Source organism: Podarcis pityusensis (genome assembly GCF_964106645.2).
Source record: "Podarcis pityusensis genome assembly, chromosome: 10".
NCBI lineage: Eukaryota > Metazoa > Chordata > Lepidosauria > Squamata > Lacertidae > Podarcis > Podarcis pityusensis.
In genome coordinates this window covers 29018023-29033939 of record NC_138035.1, presented here as the reverse complement: position 1 = coordinate 29033939, position 15917 = coordinate 29018023, and the positions used below count along the sequence as shown (strand labels likewise).

At 43.6% G+C, this 15917-nt stretch overlaps 1 protein-coding gene across 1 annotated transcript in view; it reads left to right on the top strand.

Annotated features, from left to right (window-relative positions):
* Positions 1 to 11513: 11513 nt before the first annotated feature.
* The window catches only part of PVALB (parvalbumin), a 43907-nt gene continuing 39503 nt past the window's right edge, over positions 11514 to 15917 (top strand). Inside the window, exon 1 of the mRNA XM_080971868.1 lies at positions 11514 to 11538. The gene's annotated coding sequence lies outside the window, so the exon portion shown is untranslated. The remainder of the gene's footprint in view (positions 11539 to 15917) is intronic.

Sequence of the window (15917 nt, the reverse complement as noted above, 5' to 3'; positions counted from 1 at the left end):
ATTGATTGTTAAACCACTCTAGGAACTGCAACCTTGCAATGGGGGTGTCCTAACGAGTCTTAGCAACCTTAACAAGTTACAGCTCCCAGGATTCTTTGGGCAGGGGAGCCATGGGCTGGTTAAAAGTGGCATGATACTGCTTTAAATGTGTGGCACAGATGAGGCCTTCGTTCCTCGAGCAGTGCTGACTGTGTCCAGTCCTCATGTAACCCAAGAAGGCAGACTCAGCACCACCTTTCCTTTCTCCGGGGTGTCTGTTAACAGAACTTTCTAACCACAGTCCTTGTGCTTCCTCCTCAGAAAACCCGAGGGACATGAGAGGCCCGATCACCACGCACAAAAGCTAGATCCGGCCTGTTGGTTCATGAGGGAAAGGGGAAGAGAGATTATTTTTACACATGGCATGTAAAGCGTTTGAGGAAGCCACATGCTCTGGGCCTGCATACATGAATGTTGTTAATTAGGGAGAGATGAAAGAAAGAGAGAGGCACCCCTACATCTACTGTGTGTGTAACCCTGAGGTCAAAACAAACAAATTCTGTTAGACTGCATGTCCATATTTCAGCTAAGATAGGGTTTACGTTTCATCTAGAGATGCAGGAAATTCAAAAATGCAGAGCCAGTTTGGTGTAGTGGTTAGAGTATAGGACTAGGACCTGGGTTGCAGCAGATCTATGTATTTGCAATAGTAATTTTAATTAAATTAAGGTATTTATACTTCTAACATTTCAAAAATTTGCTGAACCACAGAACAGTGTTGGTGTGTTTCCTATGTTACCCTTCAAACATTTCACACTCTTAAAAGTGGTTTAACAGAAGTTTAAGATTTGATGAAATGTACTGCTTACAGTTCAATTTTCTTCCCACCAACCCCTATGACTTCAACTGTCTTGAAATTTTACATCTCTGGTGGGGGCAACGTTGCATTACATCTCCAGCTCTAAATGCATCTGGCAGTGCTTAGCAATATGATTCTCCATCACTTTATTTTTCTGGTTAAAAAAAAAAAAAGAAATCTCCCAACAGAGGTGAATTCAGGAGAGGACATGAGCATTGTTCCTGAGACAGCACAGATATATAGCAGAAATAATATCACGCATATCCACTGTCAGATTTTATACATAGTTTTGTCACAAAGTATTTATTTCTGAATCAGATCAGCAGTTCTTAAGATCTATTTGAAATTCCTGTGTGTTCTGGTTTCACCTTAAACCAGTGCAAGGTTTCACATCCACAAGAGCCAAGTTACCATGCAGCCCTGTGCATATCTGCTCAAAAGTAAATCCTATTGAATTCAGAGACACTTGAATCCGGTGTGCAGGATAGCAATCCCAGATAAGGTACCATATCTATTCAAAGGGGGGAAAGGTAAGGATTATGAAACACCAGGTGATTTTTGTAATGCAAAGTCATGTCTCCTCGAGGTACCCTTCTCCAGCTTTTCAAGTATTTTCTCTTTGTCCAGGGAATGCTATAAAAGGGGCGCTAAATAAATTCTTCAGTATTCACTGTGCCCTCTCCACAGGTTAATTGCTTGCCTTTTTGAGCTGTGGGCTTAAGCCTATTTAAAGAACCAGCTCTGTGCTTTTGCCTCTGCGCAGGTTAACAAGGGCACATACAGATATTAATTGTTTTGAGCCTTAGAAACAGCATCTTTCTCTGGATCTCCCACACACTCCAAAGTTCTTTTGTCACACTGACTTTTACATTGTGGGATTTGCTATGGTTTCCCAGCCTCTTAAGATCGCAAGCGCATTTTATTTCTCTTGCACACCTGAACCCCGGCCGTCTTCCAATGAGGGCAGAGCAGCATTGTATCCTCACAAGAACAGGGTGGTGTAGGTTAGATCAGGATGAGTGCTGACGGCTTGACTGTGACAATGCACTGAAATTCACAGCCCAAAGAGGACTGGAGCCTGGAGGTTTATGCACAACCCCAACACTAGCCGTGCCTTTTCTTTGCAATACAGACCATACAATATACTAATGTTTTATAGTACAGTGATTAAAAATAAAATGTGAGCTGGAGGTTCCCTGTTTAAGGTGTTGTTGCTGTTTTGCATACCGTTTGGGGTGTCTGGATGTGACATGGCCCCTGAACCCACCAGCAATCCAGACACAGAGCCAGAGGCTGTAGAGCTTAAGGAGCCAGATCAAGTTCAAGGCTCTCAGCCGACCAGTGGAGACCAGGACACCAGTGGACCTGAGGTTGCTGGACAGGAGCCCCCAGAAGAACCACTCAGACCTGTAGGGCCACAATATGGATTCCCACTGGCACCAACAGCATTTGGAAGGAGGCTACAGAACAGAGGAGGAGGAGGAAGAGGAGTGCCCATCTTTAGGCCAGAGGGTTGGCCTCTGATGTTCTCCACCAGGGGGTAGAGGCTGGAGGAGGGAGTCTGGGGACTAGGACTTTAAAGGCCTCCTTCTGCTTTCAACCTCTGACTGGAGCAAATTGCTTACTTGGAGCTCTCCGGGGTGCTGCAGCTTTTGACGAGCCCCACACTTCCTCTGGCATTGGACCAGGACAAGACAAGGGAGCTGGACAAGGTATGCTGCACACAGTCCACAAATCTCCTTTCAAGGTTTTCCCCTCTCTGAGCACCAGATTGAGCTGCTCTGGAGGAACAGATTAATGGATGTTGCATTTGAGCTGCTTGGCTGCTCTTCAGAGACATTGTTGAAGAATGAGATGCCACGAAACACCATCAGCATATTCCTGAGCAGTACTAAAAGCCTAGGCTAGAGCACCTATCGTCACACAAATGTCTTCCTTTTCAAAGGAACTTGGAGGCCAGGGCTAGCCCTGCCATTTTGTCAGAGGGAGGTGGCAGCCTCAGGCAGCAGATGCTGCAGGACATGGAGTGGTGGTGAGGTGTTGAGCTGTGTGTGAAATGCCTGTCCTGTACTCAAAAAGCCACTGATAAGAACAGAAGAAGCCCCCTGCTGGATCAGGCCAATGTCCCATCTAGTCCAGAATCCTGATCTCACAGTGGGCAGCCAGAGGGTGTGGTCCTGTTTTCCAGGGCTCAAGTAAGATTCAGCCACCATCTTCTCTTTTGTTTCAGGTAGCAAAATGCCTCTGGACTGGACCTGCTGGAGACAACAACAACAGCAACATTCTGCTGCCTGAGTGTCAGGGACTGGACAGATAGAAAGAATGGTGGAGACCACCCCCCCCCCAGCCTGAACCTTCCAGAGAAAAGCAAGAAAGTATAGATTTACCACAGTGGTTTGCAGGAGGTCACAGCTCAGAGGTAGATGAGGGGCAAAGTCGGGAAATAATGGGAGAAGAGGAGGGGGAAGTAGAGCTGGAGCAGCTGCCTGACTCACTATCACTAGAAAACATTCCAGACCCCCTTCTCCCAGAACCCGGCAAGCATTGAAAGTAGGAGAGCAAAGAGCTCAGAGACAAATGGCCCTAAGCAGCCACCGTAAGGTGGGTGGTGCTGTTGATGATTGAGGAGGGAAGTGGGGTGGGGATTACTCAGAGCAACACCATTACTCCAAAAGGTTGCATTTCTAAGCCTCTCTCTGTGAACATTGAATAAAAGACATTAGTAGGAACCTTCCTTATCTATCTATTCCTGGAAGCCTACCATAGGGGGATCAGATTCCCTGACGCTGAGGAAGAACAGCAAATGGTACCCCACACTCACCCATCCATCCAAGTCAAAGTGCATGGTGCCCAAGGCCAGATAAGTTATCTTGGCAGCTGAGACAGCAGGTTCTACAAGCATCCCCTCCCTGGCTGTAAAAAAAAAAAAAGATAACAAGAATAAATTTGGGAATGGCCATAACTCAGAGGCTGAGCTTCTGTTTTGCATGCAGAAGGTCACAGGTTCAATCCCTCATATCTCCAGGTGGGACTGAGAGGGCCCCCTGCCTTAAACACCGGAGAGCTGCTGCCAGTCAGTGCAGAAAATGCTGGTGCATGTATAAGGCAGCTTCATGTGTTCCTAATTAAATAACTAACTCATAATAAATAGTTTACTGCCTCTTTGTGACACCCAAATCAGCTGGCTGCCTCACTCTGCCAACTGGTAGATCCAGCCCTTACAGATGTGTAAAGAAAAAGGAAGAGCTCTGTTAGGAGCACAAAGGGCCTCTTTTAGTGTTGCAGTGATGATGGAGAATAACCCTGGACCTCACATGTCAGCAATGATGAAAAGTACAAAGGGTGCAGAGAGAAGGAAGAGGAAATCATCTGAACCATTAAGCCCCAGGCTTCTCAGACTGCAATCTTGTGCACACTTCCATGGGAGTAAACCCCATTGGACACAGTGGGACTTACACATGTGCATAGGATTGTACTGCATGGATATTGAACAAGAGACCTGGTATCTGCCAGCACCAAGGTGTGCCAGTGACTGTTAGAGTTACTTGTCATGAATACCAAACACCCTTCTCTTTTCAGATAAGCAAGATTCCTGCTGGCGTTTATCTTGCAGAAGGTAAGGATGGGCAAATCTGTCAGTTTCAGTTTCTTTCAGTTTCTTGTATTTTTCATCCCTCAGCTCTTTGCATTTCCACATCAGTGTGCTTTTTTAAAAAAAAAGTCCTCAAGAAAATTAATCAGCATTTTAGGGCCATTTTCTCCTAAAATACACACTCGCTTGCATTTTTCCCCCTGATATGCAAATTTGTGCAAATCAATGTTCCCCAATATAATGTGTTTTTGTACGTTGTCTTCTCTAACATGTACATTTTTTGCACACTTCACACTAGTGTATGCATTTTTGTACAGATTACAAGGTTACAGGAATGCATTACAAAATTGAGAGAAGTGAAAATTTCAGAGGATGGCTAAGCTTCGTATTATTTCAGAAAGTGTGAATTTGTTAGATTCACCTTTAAATAGGAATTAAAATGAATTTCTCCTTCACCCCTGGCAGAAAGAGGAAATAATTATGAGAATCATACTGTGGTTTTATTTTTATTTTGGGAAAAAATACTGTGTTTTCAGGGTAAGGGGGAAAGATTCCCTACCACAGTACATGTGGTCAGGTTATGCTAAGCAGTCCCAAAGCAAAGGAACTCTGTACAACGTTTCTTTTAAGATCCTTCATTTCTGTGCTGCTTCTTGTAATAGCCAGGGACCTGGTCCTACCCCCTTCTTCATATTGTGTTATGTTTCCCATCATTCTTTACTCAGGGGGTGGGGGTGGCCTCCTTTCAAAAATTGCACATTTGTTAGATTCGCTTTTAAATGTGAACTAAATATTTCTCCTCCCTCTCTAGTGGTCACCCTAGAGGAGGAGTGGGGTGGCTGGGAAGAGAGAGCAAGAGGAGATTTCCATTATATGTCCTCCCACTCCCTCAACTCAGGTGTGAAGAGAGGTCATTCTGAACACATTGCTGGCAAGCTGCAGACCTCGGTACCTCTGCTCCTCACCTCTGCTTCCAAAACTTGCATTGATTTTGATGCTTCCCATCTATGGACAATTTGTGACCGGCTGTCCTCCCTTCAAAGGAAGAAACGGCTGAGCAGGAATTAGGCCGAAACACTGGAGGAATCAAAGCACAGGCTGCCTCGCTCTCGTCTTAGTCTTTTGGGGCATTCTTTGTGAGCAAATTCTTGGAAGGGAGAATGTGAATTCTTGCCATATTTGAGGGAAGGGGTTGCATAGGAAGAGAGGAGGGAAATGAAATGTGAGCCAAAGTCCTTGATGATGATGCTTGGAGGCCACGCCATCTAATTATTCTGCCTCCAACCTCTGTTATTAAGAAGCCACTAGGCTTTGGGGTCTCCCAGGATGCACAGAACTATAGAAGGAGAGAGAGGAAGGGTGGGGGAACAGCAAGGTGGCTGTGGTGAGAAATCATTCTTCAGGTTCCAGGTCTCCCGCTTTTCTCCTTCTGCTGAATGTGACATTTTCTGCTGGCGCCTCACTCCAAAAAGCTCTGCTGCTAATTTTATGCCCAGGGCTCTGATGCTCTGTAATTTGAAACTCTTCTCAGCAGCCTGCCAACCCAGGCACACACACCCGTCCTGTGCTGCTGAGAAGCAACGGGAGGGAGGGCAGATATCAGGCAAATGTCTAAGCTGGCCTCAGGATGTTTGGATAACTCCTGGCCTTGTGCAACAGCATCCGCACAGATTTCCTCCTTCTTCCCCCTCACTCCCTTTCTCAACCCTCCCGATGGCCTAGCCACATTCACAGTGTGCAACCAAGTACCGCTTTAAACTGCCATGGCTTCCTGCAAAGATTTCTGGGGTCTGTAGTTTGTGAAGGATGTTGAGAGTTGTTAGGAATACCCCATTCCCCTCCCAAACACGTGGACATTGCAGCTGTTTTAATCTGCTTTTAGTTGATCGTTGACTTTAATTATATTTAACAAGGTTGTGGAACATAATTCCCTGACATATCTACTGTAAATATGGCACAAGTTTCTTTTTTTAGAAAACCTGCGGGTGGGAGGAGACCAGCAGCACCTCCAATTCACCCAGAGGTCCCTTTAGAGGTGCCATTTGGGGGACTGCCAAGGAGGTACGGATCCTGCCTCCAAGGAGTGAACTGCAGCCTTCACTACTAGAAGAAGAAGAAGAGTTTGGATTTGATATCCTGCTTTATCACTACCCTAAGGAGTCTCAAGGGATGTGGGTGGTGCTGTGGTCTAAACCACAAAGCCTAGGGCTTTCTGATCAGAAGGTTTGCAGTTCAAATCCCTGTGGCGGGGTGAGCTCCCGTTGCTCAATCCCTGCTCCTGCCAACCTAGCAGTTCGAAAGCACGTCAAGTGCAAGTAGATAAATAGGTACCGCTCCGGCGGGAAGGCATTTCCGTGCGCTGCTCTGGTTTGCCAGAAGCGGCTTAGTCATGCTGGCCACATGACCCGGAAACTGTACTCCGGCTCCCTCAGCCAGTAAAGCGAGATGAGCGCTGCAACCCCACAGTCGTCCATGACTGGACCTAATGGTCAGGGGTCCCTTTACCCTTTACCTTACCTAAGGAGTCTCAAAGCGGCTAACATTCTCCTTTCCCTTCCTCCCCCACAACAAACACTCCGTGAGGTGAATGAGGCTGAGAGACTTCAGAGAAGTGTGACTGGCCCAAGGTCACCCAGCAGCTGCATGTGGAGGAGCAGGGAATTGAACCCAGTTCACCAGATTACGAGTCCACTGCTCTTAACCACTATGCCACACTGGCTCCTACTACTACTACGGCAGCAGCAGGCAATGAATTCCCTGAAGGCTGGATCTGCTGCCCCGTGGATCCTGCCGCCTGAGGCAGTCACTTCACCTTGTCTCATGGGAGGGCCAACCCTGGTGACTTTGCTATGCTTCTTATCTCTTTTATCTGTTAGTTTCCTTCTTGAAGTTGAAAGTTCTTATTGTGACTTATGTTATTGCACCCGACCCTAATATAATTTTGTGATGAAGGATGGGTAAAATATTTTCAATAAATGAAATACTTATTTACAGTGGTGTAGCGGGGGGAAGGTGCTAAGGAGCACAGCTCTGGGACTTCTTTCTTTCTGATGAACCCTCCCTGTTCTGGTAGGTGTGTGAGGTGTTAATGAGGTTTCAGGTTTGTTTGTGACAGATTAGAGGAAGTCGGAGGATAAGGGGAATAGCCAAGCATGCACTGAATATGCCTTTCTTGCTTTTGATGAAGTTCCTGTTTCATACTACTGGTTTAGAAGTTAACACTTTTATTTGCAAGATTGTTTGCGCATCAGATTGAAAGGCTGGAGACCTTTTGTTTAAGCTCAGTTTATCTGACAAGTTGAACCTCTGCAGTCAGAAGTAAGCCCTATAGTGTTTAATAGAGCTGTACGCCCAGGAAGCCATGCACAGGGTGGCAGTCATGGTGATCTCTGTAAATTAGGAATTATGCTATATACAGCCCTCCCTCAGTATATATGAGACAAACATTCAAATACACATGTCTATGCATATAAGTAGGGATGGACAAATCTCTCAATTTTGGTTCTCTGCATTTCTCATTTTTCCCATCTTCTTTCCAGTTCTTCATGTTTCTGTACCAATCTGTGATATTTTTCCTTAATCCTTATGAAAATTCAGCAGCATTTTCGTGCATGTTTCTCCTAAAAAACACATTTTGTATGGTTTTGACTGTGTGTGTCAAAATCATACAAAAATGTGTTTTTAGGATAAATTTGCACTAAAATGCTGCTGAATTTTCAGATAGATAGATAGATAGATAGATAGATGATAGGTGATAGATAGATGATGATAGATGATAGATAGATGATGATAGATAGATAGATAGATAGATAGATGATAGATAGATAGATAGATAGATAGATAGATAGATAGATAGATGATAGATAGATAGATAGATGATAGATAGATAGATAGATAGATAGATAGATAGATGATAGATAGATGACAGATAGATAGATAGATAGATAGATAGATAGATAGATAGATGATAGATAGATAGATAGATAGTAATGTCTCATTCTATAATGCATTTTTATGTTATTCTTCCTATGTACACACATTATGCTAATATTGTCTGGTTGGAGAACTGCATCACAAAATTCAGAGAAATGTGAATTTGAAATGATAGCTTGCACATTGCTTTGAAAAGTATAGTTTCATATTAAAATGGGGGGATCAAACTTCCTCTCCATCCCTATGTATAGGAGGGAGGGAGAGGGGGGGTCTGCATTTTTGGAGTTTGTCTTGATGAGTTCCTGCACTTCAAAATTTACCACCACACCACAGCAGATAAGAACGAGAAGGGCAAACAAGTGGGGAGAGTGGGAGTCTCCAACCCGGTCTTCAAAGACATACAGTACAGCTCCAAAACCTGACCCACATATGTCCTGCTTTTTAATTTATGGGAAGCACTAAGATGGACTAGTCAGCAGCTAGCCATAAATCTTTCCTCTTGGCTAAGCCATGTAGACAGGAGGGTTGGGATGCATGACTTGAACAAGATTCCAGCCCACTACTCCTCTTGTGTCTGCTACACACACATGATCGTGGTTCAGAAACTTACAGAGATACCTTGAGGTGATATCCAACTACTAGGAGACTCACTGCACAAGAGGCACAAAATCATACAACATATCTTCTATACTGCAAACATTCCACCGTCATGATAGTGCTTTGAGTTGTGGGTGCCAGCATTTGTGAACGCCAGATTCCCCTTGATTCCTGGGTCTGATAGGTGTTAGAATTTAATCAAGGCTTGGAGTAATACAATTGGCTGCCAGATTTAGCAAAGTGTAAAATACAAGCCAAACTTCCATGTTCATGAAATCAGTCATTAACCAAAGACCAAGGGAAGGTAATGGGCCATTAGGAAAGCCAGAGGGAGGGGACCCTGCCAGACGGCCCTTGGGAGATGCCCCGACTCCAGGTCTGAGTTAGTTAGCAGGACAAAGGCCAGAGTCTGAAAGAGAGCAGTTCTTTAGGATTACAGTTGGCTGGGATGTGTCCACTCAGTTTAAAAGTTTGATCTAAATGCTATTGTGTTAACACCTAGGACCATGCAGGCAAGGCTTAATTCAAAGATGGACTAGTGAAGTGCATCCATCCCACTGCAAAATCTTGTGCAGGCACAGCCTTCTTCCATATCTACCACCTCCCACATTCCTTCCCCTGTCCATCCTTCTCTGGCCTTGAAAGAAGGAGAATGGAATTCCTCAAGGCAGCTAATGACTTGGCTTTGGCCCCTGCCTTGCCGGTTTCAGCTCCCTCTTAATCAAGTGGCATGTGAGGCACGACAGGAAGCTCTGGAATGCAGGGCAGGAACTGACCCGGTAATCCCATGGAAAGTCAGGCCTGCCTTAATGATTCTTGTAAAATAAGCAGCAAGGGTTTAGCACCAGAAATCTCTTTGGGCCAATACCCCTTCTGAAATGCTATTTGACACTGTCTGTGACTAAGGGCTGCTCCAAATGACTTATTTATTGAGCATTTATTTACTGAGCATCTCTCCTGATTTGCTTGCACAAAGCTTATGTGGAGGTTACACCATGTCTGGTGTCTACTGAGAATTCATTCTGAAAGATCCAGCAATGTAAAGTACAATATTAAAAACACTTTAAAACAAATTACAACCACCACTAGACTGGAAGTCTTAAAAATATATCTCTCCAGCATCAAAGGGTTATTTCATTTCACACCAGTCAATGCATTTTCCCATTACTTTCCTAACTGCAAAACTCTGTTTCTTTTCTTAACTGTATGTTGCACTAGGAAGATAGAACACTTTAATCTATTGTAAATGGACAACCCCAAATTCCTCAGCATGTACTTAAATCAATCCTGCAAAATTCTGTCAGCTTATAGGTGCTTTAAGCTATACTGGCATGGTGAGGTGAGGGGAGATGCATATTCCACAAGGCCTGTTGGGGATCATGTATAATGTATCATGTATAATGGCTTGAGAATGTACAAAATTCAGTCTAGATGTGCACATTCCCCATTGCCTTATGAACACAATGTATACTGGCCAGTTAATGTGTACAATTCCCTCTTCATGGAAATAGTATGTGCACATGTTCCATGAGGCTTGGTGAACGTTCCATGAGGCTTGGTGATCATGCGTATTGTCAGTTTTATTTTGGACAAGAGCACAATGGGTATACCAGGTGGTCTGTACATTCACCTTGGTTGTATTGAAAGTACTGAAAACATTTCAATCAGCATGCTTTCTGCTAAGAGAATAAAAAACACCCTTGAGAAACTCATTTGAAATGAGAGCTTCATCAGCAAAAGTCTTTCCTTCAATAAATTTCTGAGTGAAACCTGAAATGCAGTCTAGGGAAGGCTTTTTTATTGGACAAGTCTTCACCAGCTAGGTCCTAGTAGAAATTGGTGGACAAAGAGATATTGCCAGAACTCATCACAAATGCCTCCCTTGTTCTCTTTTAATGGCAATGGTGCTCACCTGAGAGGTGCCAGAACCTAGTTCTGGTGAGTTCTGGCTGGGGGGGAAAGCCCTAGCCTTTTGTAAGATCAGCTCATGGAGGATAAGGCTACCAGGGCGTACTAAACATGATGGATATGTTACTTCTAGTAACATACTTCCCATCCACACAAACAGCAATTTTATTTATGTCTGAAATTGCATTGAGGGCTCTTATCAGAGAGCTCCTTCTTAGATTGTGGCCCTCAGCAGATGCCCAACCAGGCCAAGCCTTGACACCAATCCTAGCCTGAAGCAGGAACTGCATTTCTGCGTCAGTTTTTCATGGTGGGCTTTGTGACGGTTGTTGGATTTTGCTGTCTCCTGTCTTTGGGCTCCTTTTATGGAGGTCTTAGTCTTAATCCTTAATCCCTCCAACTAAATTTATCAGCTGTTGATTCTAGCCAAGAGTTAAGCTAAATTAAACTTTGGAATTCCATGTAGAGTGTATCAGATGCACTTGAGTTAAGGGGAGGTGGAGCTGCAACCCAGCGAGTGTCCTAATTACAAGCTGCCTGGGGAGCCATCCTTCACACCAGAGGCTTCTTTCTCACCTCTTCAAGCCTGTTACAGTTTTGGTGGCTTCGACATGATGGAAAACTGATCCAGGGGTGCAGTGCGCCAATCAAAACACCTACTGTCCAGCAGGTGTGTCTGAGTATCGTGTCTGGACATGCACATGCCAGGCATTGACTGCAAGGTTTGATCTGTCTCTGCATGTTTGCATGTGTGACACTGTGATCTCATGGCAAATTTGTGGTCTTTGATAGCAAGTGTGCATGCATGAGAAAAATATAAGAGAAATCTTTTTATATGCGACAGCCGCTGTCCGGTTATTAATTGCATCGAACTGGAAAGGGGGGAAAGTACCAACAGTAAGGGAATGGCAGAATAAGTTATTTGACTATGCAGAAATGGCTCAATTGACAAATAGATTAAGGGGAAATACAAAACAGTCATTCACGCAAAAATGGGATATGTTCAAGAAATACTGTACCTACAAAAATACAATAATGACACAACATCTGTGGCAGCGTTTGAATGACCCTTGTGTAAATTAAATATTATTAAATAAGGAAAAATGGTATGATATGTTATAAGAAAGTCTTAGAAAATATAGTAAGAGTAAGGTAAGAAATATAAGTACATTCAATGTTGTAAATGTAACTTACATTGGGAAATGACGGGAAGTATATTTTGACATAATTTAGTTTATTGGATTTTACTTTGGTTTATTTTTGTCTAGTTAGAAAGTATAAGAAAAGAGCACGTATAAGTACAAATTTAAATCAATATTTAACGGTATAAAGGTTGTTATTATTATTATTAGTTTTACCTTTTCTTTGTATGTGTATTTAAGACTGTGTATGATATTCTTGGATGTCAATTAATAAAAAAATAAAAAGAGAATGCCTGTGCCCTTTCCCATAACTTACTCAGATGTAGTCTCTCGCACACTTATCCTCTGCTATCCAAAGCCATTTCTCACATTAGACAGGGGCAAAGCTGGATCAATAGGAAACTGCAGGCAGATGCGCAGATCAGTGTCCTTGTGTTGTACATGTGTTAGATGCAGTGCTATTTTTCTAGGAAAAGAGGTGCCAGACCTCACCATGAACGCCTCCCTTGTTCTCTTACAAAGGCAATGGTCCCCGCCTGAGAGGTGCCAGAACTGAGTTCCGGCTGGAAAAAAAGCCCTGGTTAGATGAAATGTGTTTGTCACATTCATACATTTTGTATTTAGAGCTGCGCTTAAAACAGGCACAGACCTGAAAGTGTAATGCAAAAAAGTGGCCCCGACATGCGAGCATATGTGGAGACAAACACCTGACTTCCAGTGCATGCAGCAAAACATCTTTCCCCTTCCCTCAAGTAAATATTCACAGAAAAATTAATGGAGGATTGACGTTTGTGCATTGAAATGCTTGGCTTCTGAAACCAGAAATCACCTGTTAGGATTCTTTTCCTCTTAAGAGCAACAGTGAATTCCAAGCATATGTGAAATTGCTTAATTTTCAGTAAGGATTGAGGATAGGAAAGGATTTGTGAGATATTAAGTGGGCAATGTATTTGTAATATCTGAGGGAGGTGGTTTGGGGCTCCTGGAAAGGATGAGGAAGTGTGCAGACATACGCCTTCTGAACTTTTGATATACTGACCACATGAGGACTAAAAACTTATTTTATTTTTGAAAAAAGGCTGGTAAAATATCTTAGTAGATTCTCCAATGGACTGCTTCTCTGTGCACTGAATTTTGGCTCTGCAGATGTACATTTTTCCATATTAAACAACTGACCATTTTTTCAATTTAATACTGTAATTTATTCCATGCATCCAATAAAAATTGAAAAATAGTTTACGACATTTGGGACTAAGAGCTCTCACCCCTACTTTTTAATTGTTGGGGTGGCCAGGGCAACCCAGCCAGATGGGATGGGTGTTGGTGTTGTTGTTGTTCAAAGGAATTAAATATTAAAAGGCAGCCCTTCTGCCCTTCTCTCTTTTCCCCTCTCAGTCTAATTTGGCCCTTAACAATGATCCAAAAGGGTGACTCCCAGCTTGCACTCTACCCTGCTCCACACTGAGGTGAGAACTGCAGAAAAGCTGTAGAGTTCTTTATTATTAATACTATTTATTAATATTACAATAATTAGTTAAATTAAGTAAATCACCTGTCCTCGAAAATCAATGGCAGGGGCCATCAAGAATAAATCAGATCACCGGGTTTCAAAGACTTTGCTTCCACCTGTAGCTACCTTCCAGATCTGTCTCTGAAGGGTGGCCAAGCTGGGCTTTCGTCAGAGCCCCAAGACCAGCAGAAGGCCCACTGTCCTAATCATAATACTACCTTTCCCACTTTGCACAGAATGTCACAGATAATCAGATGCAGCCTAGGAGAATTCCCAGTTTGTATATCCTGCCTTTTCCATGGTAAGGGTCACACTGAGGGAGTTATGCCAGAGCCCCACCCCCCATGCTAGTCACAGGTCAATAAATGGCTTCAGCAGAAGCACTGGTGCCTCGTCTTGTGGCGCTGTTCTGTTTATTATCTCCTCTCCTCCAGGCAAGAGTTCTTACATAGTCTCAATGGTTCTTCCCCCCTACTAATTGTTTCCCAGTGACTGCTGTGATATGGAGAGATTTCTACTGGAATGGACTCATCTCACATTCTGCAAAGCACATATATTTCTTTTGTGGGGACTTCAGTGCTTGAATTGGAGCAGTCTCAGCGGGTCTTTTGCAACCATTAGGTTTGGAGTTGGAAGACAGTTTTCTAACGTTGCGTAATTCCATGGATAATAAATAAAATCAGCAAGAGAACTAACATTTTTAGAATTTGCATAGGCATTATGCTTACCTGAGCAAACGTGAAGGTGATGCCACTGACCACGTAGTGATCTCACTATCATTATTATTTTTTAATTGAATACCTTTAAAATGCTAGAAAGAACTGAGAACGATCATTTCCTGGGATCAATGTCCCAATACGCACTAACTGAACCTGCATCACTAACTGAAACAGCATATTTCACTGGAGAATTGCTGGGTGAGAAGAGATTGAAATGGTTTTTCAGACTGAGTGGTGACCTCCAAAAGAAACTCTATGGCCTCAATAGACCAGCAATTGGAGAAGGGAGGAACCTCCTCTCCTTAGCCAGAAATGCAGGTGAAATGTCTATCTCTGGAAATAGGATGTGCTAACTGGTCACTCAGATTTACCCAAAAAAAGTAATAAATTGTGTCCATAAAGCAAAAAAAGAATCAGGAGGGGGAGAAGGCCTTTTGGATAGTGCTTACTTTTCTTTTGCTAGAGTCTACATGTGAAGCTTGAGAGGGATTAGGAGTGTGAGTAACTTGAGAGCAAAATGACCAGCCTGTCCACTGAAACAGATGCCTCTCCATCCAATAAGCAGAAATATATTTTGCACTAGGCTGATTGAGTCCCTTGGGCAATTGGGACATGTGCAGTGTAATTCTGTGTATCTCAATATTCCACTGCATTCAGTGGGGCTGTTGTGGTCTGGAGGCAATACAGTGGCACCTCGGGTTACATACGCTTCAGGTTACATACGCTTCAGGTTACAGACTCCACTAACCCAGAAATAGTGCTTCAGGTTAATAACTTTGCTTCAGGATGAGAACAGAAATCGTGCTCCGGCGGGGCGGCAGCAGTGGGAGGCCCCATTAGCTAAAGTGGTGCTTCAGGTTAAGAACAGTTTCAGGTTAAGTACGGACCTCCGGAACAAATTAAGTACTTAACCCGAGGTACCACTGTAGTGGACTGTATGAGGACGAATAAACTGAGGCTGGAACTCAACAAGGTGGAGGCACTTTGGGGTTGTGATTCTCAGAATTAGGAATTGGTTTGGCAGAGTTGCACACATATTGAACCTGCAAGCAGCAGACACCCCAAGCTTGGCAGTAGTTCTCAATCCAGCTTTGTCATAGGAGACCCAAGTGCTGTTAGTGGTAGTGTGCTTATTTCTAACTATAGTCTGCTCACAAGCTACAGCCATTCCTGGACAGAGATAGCCCAGACACGATAATCCATGCCTTATAACTTGATTACTGAAATGGTCCCTGCTACATGGGGCTGCCCTTGAAGATGGCCCAGAAACTACAACTGGTGCAGCCGGAATGCTGAGCAGTTCATTCTGCTAGAATCACGTAACACCGATTCTGAAGGATCTGCACTATCTGCCTTCATTTTTCCAGGCTCAGTTCATTATCTCAGGTACCTGGTACCTGATCCAGCTGCTGTTTGCCTGGAATTGCTAGTGATTGGACCTAGCATGCGTTCTGCCACTGAGCTATGTAGGCCCTCCCTTTATGGTTACGGATAGTTCGTAATTATGAGCTGTCCATTTCTTTTAGAAAAACTGTAGAATTGTCCATCAATTTATTTGAGGTGAAAAGCATCAACTTATGAAGAGGAGACATCTATTCATCATCAGCTAGGCATATTTTGACATGCTACTCCCTTCCCAATTTCCCTCCTTAATTGGTCATACCAATAGTCATATACC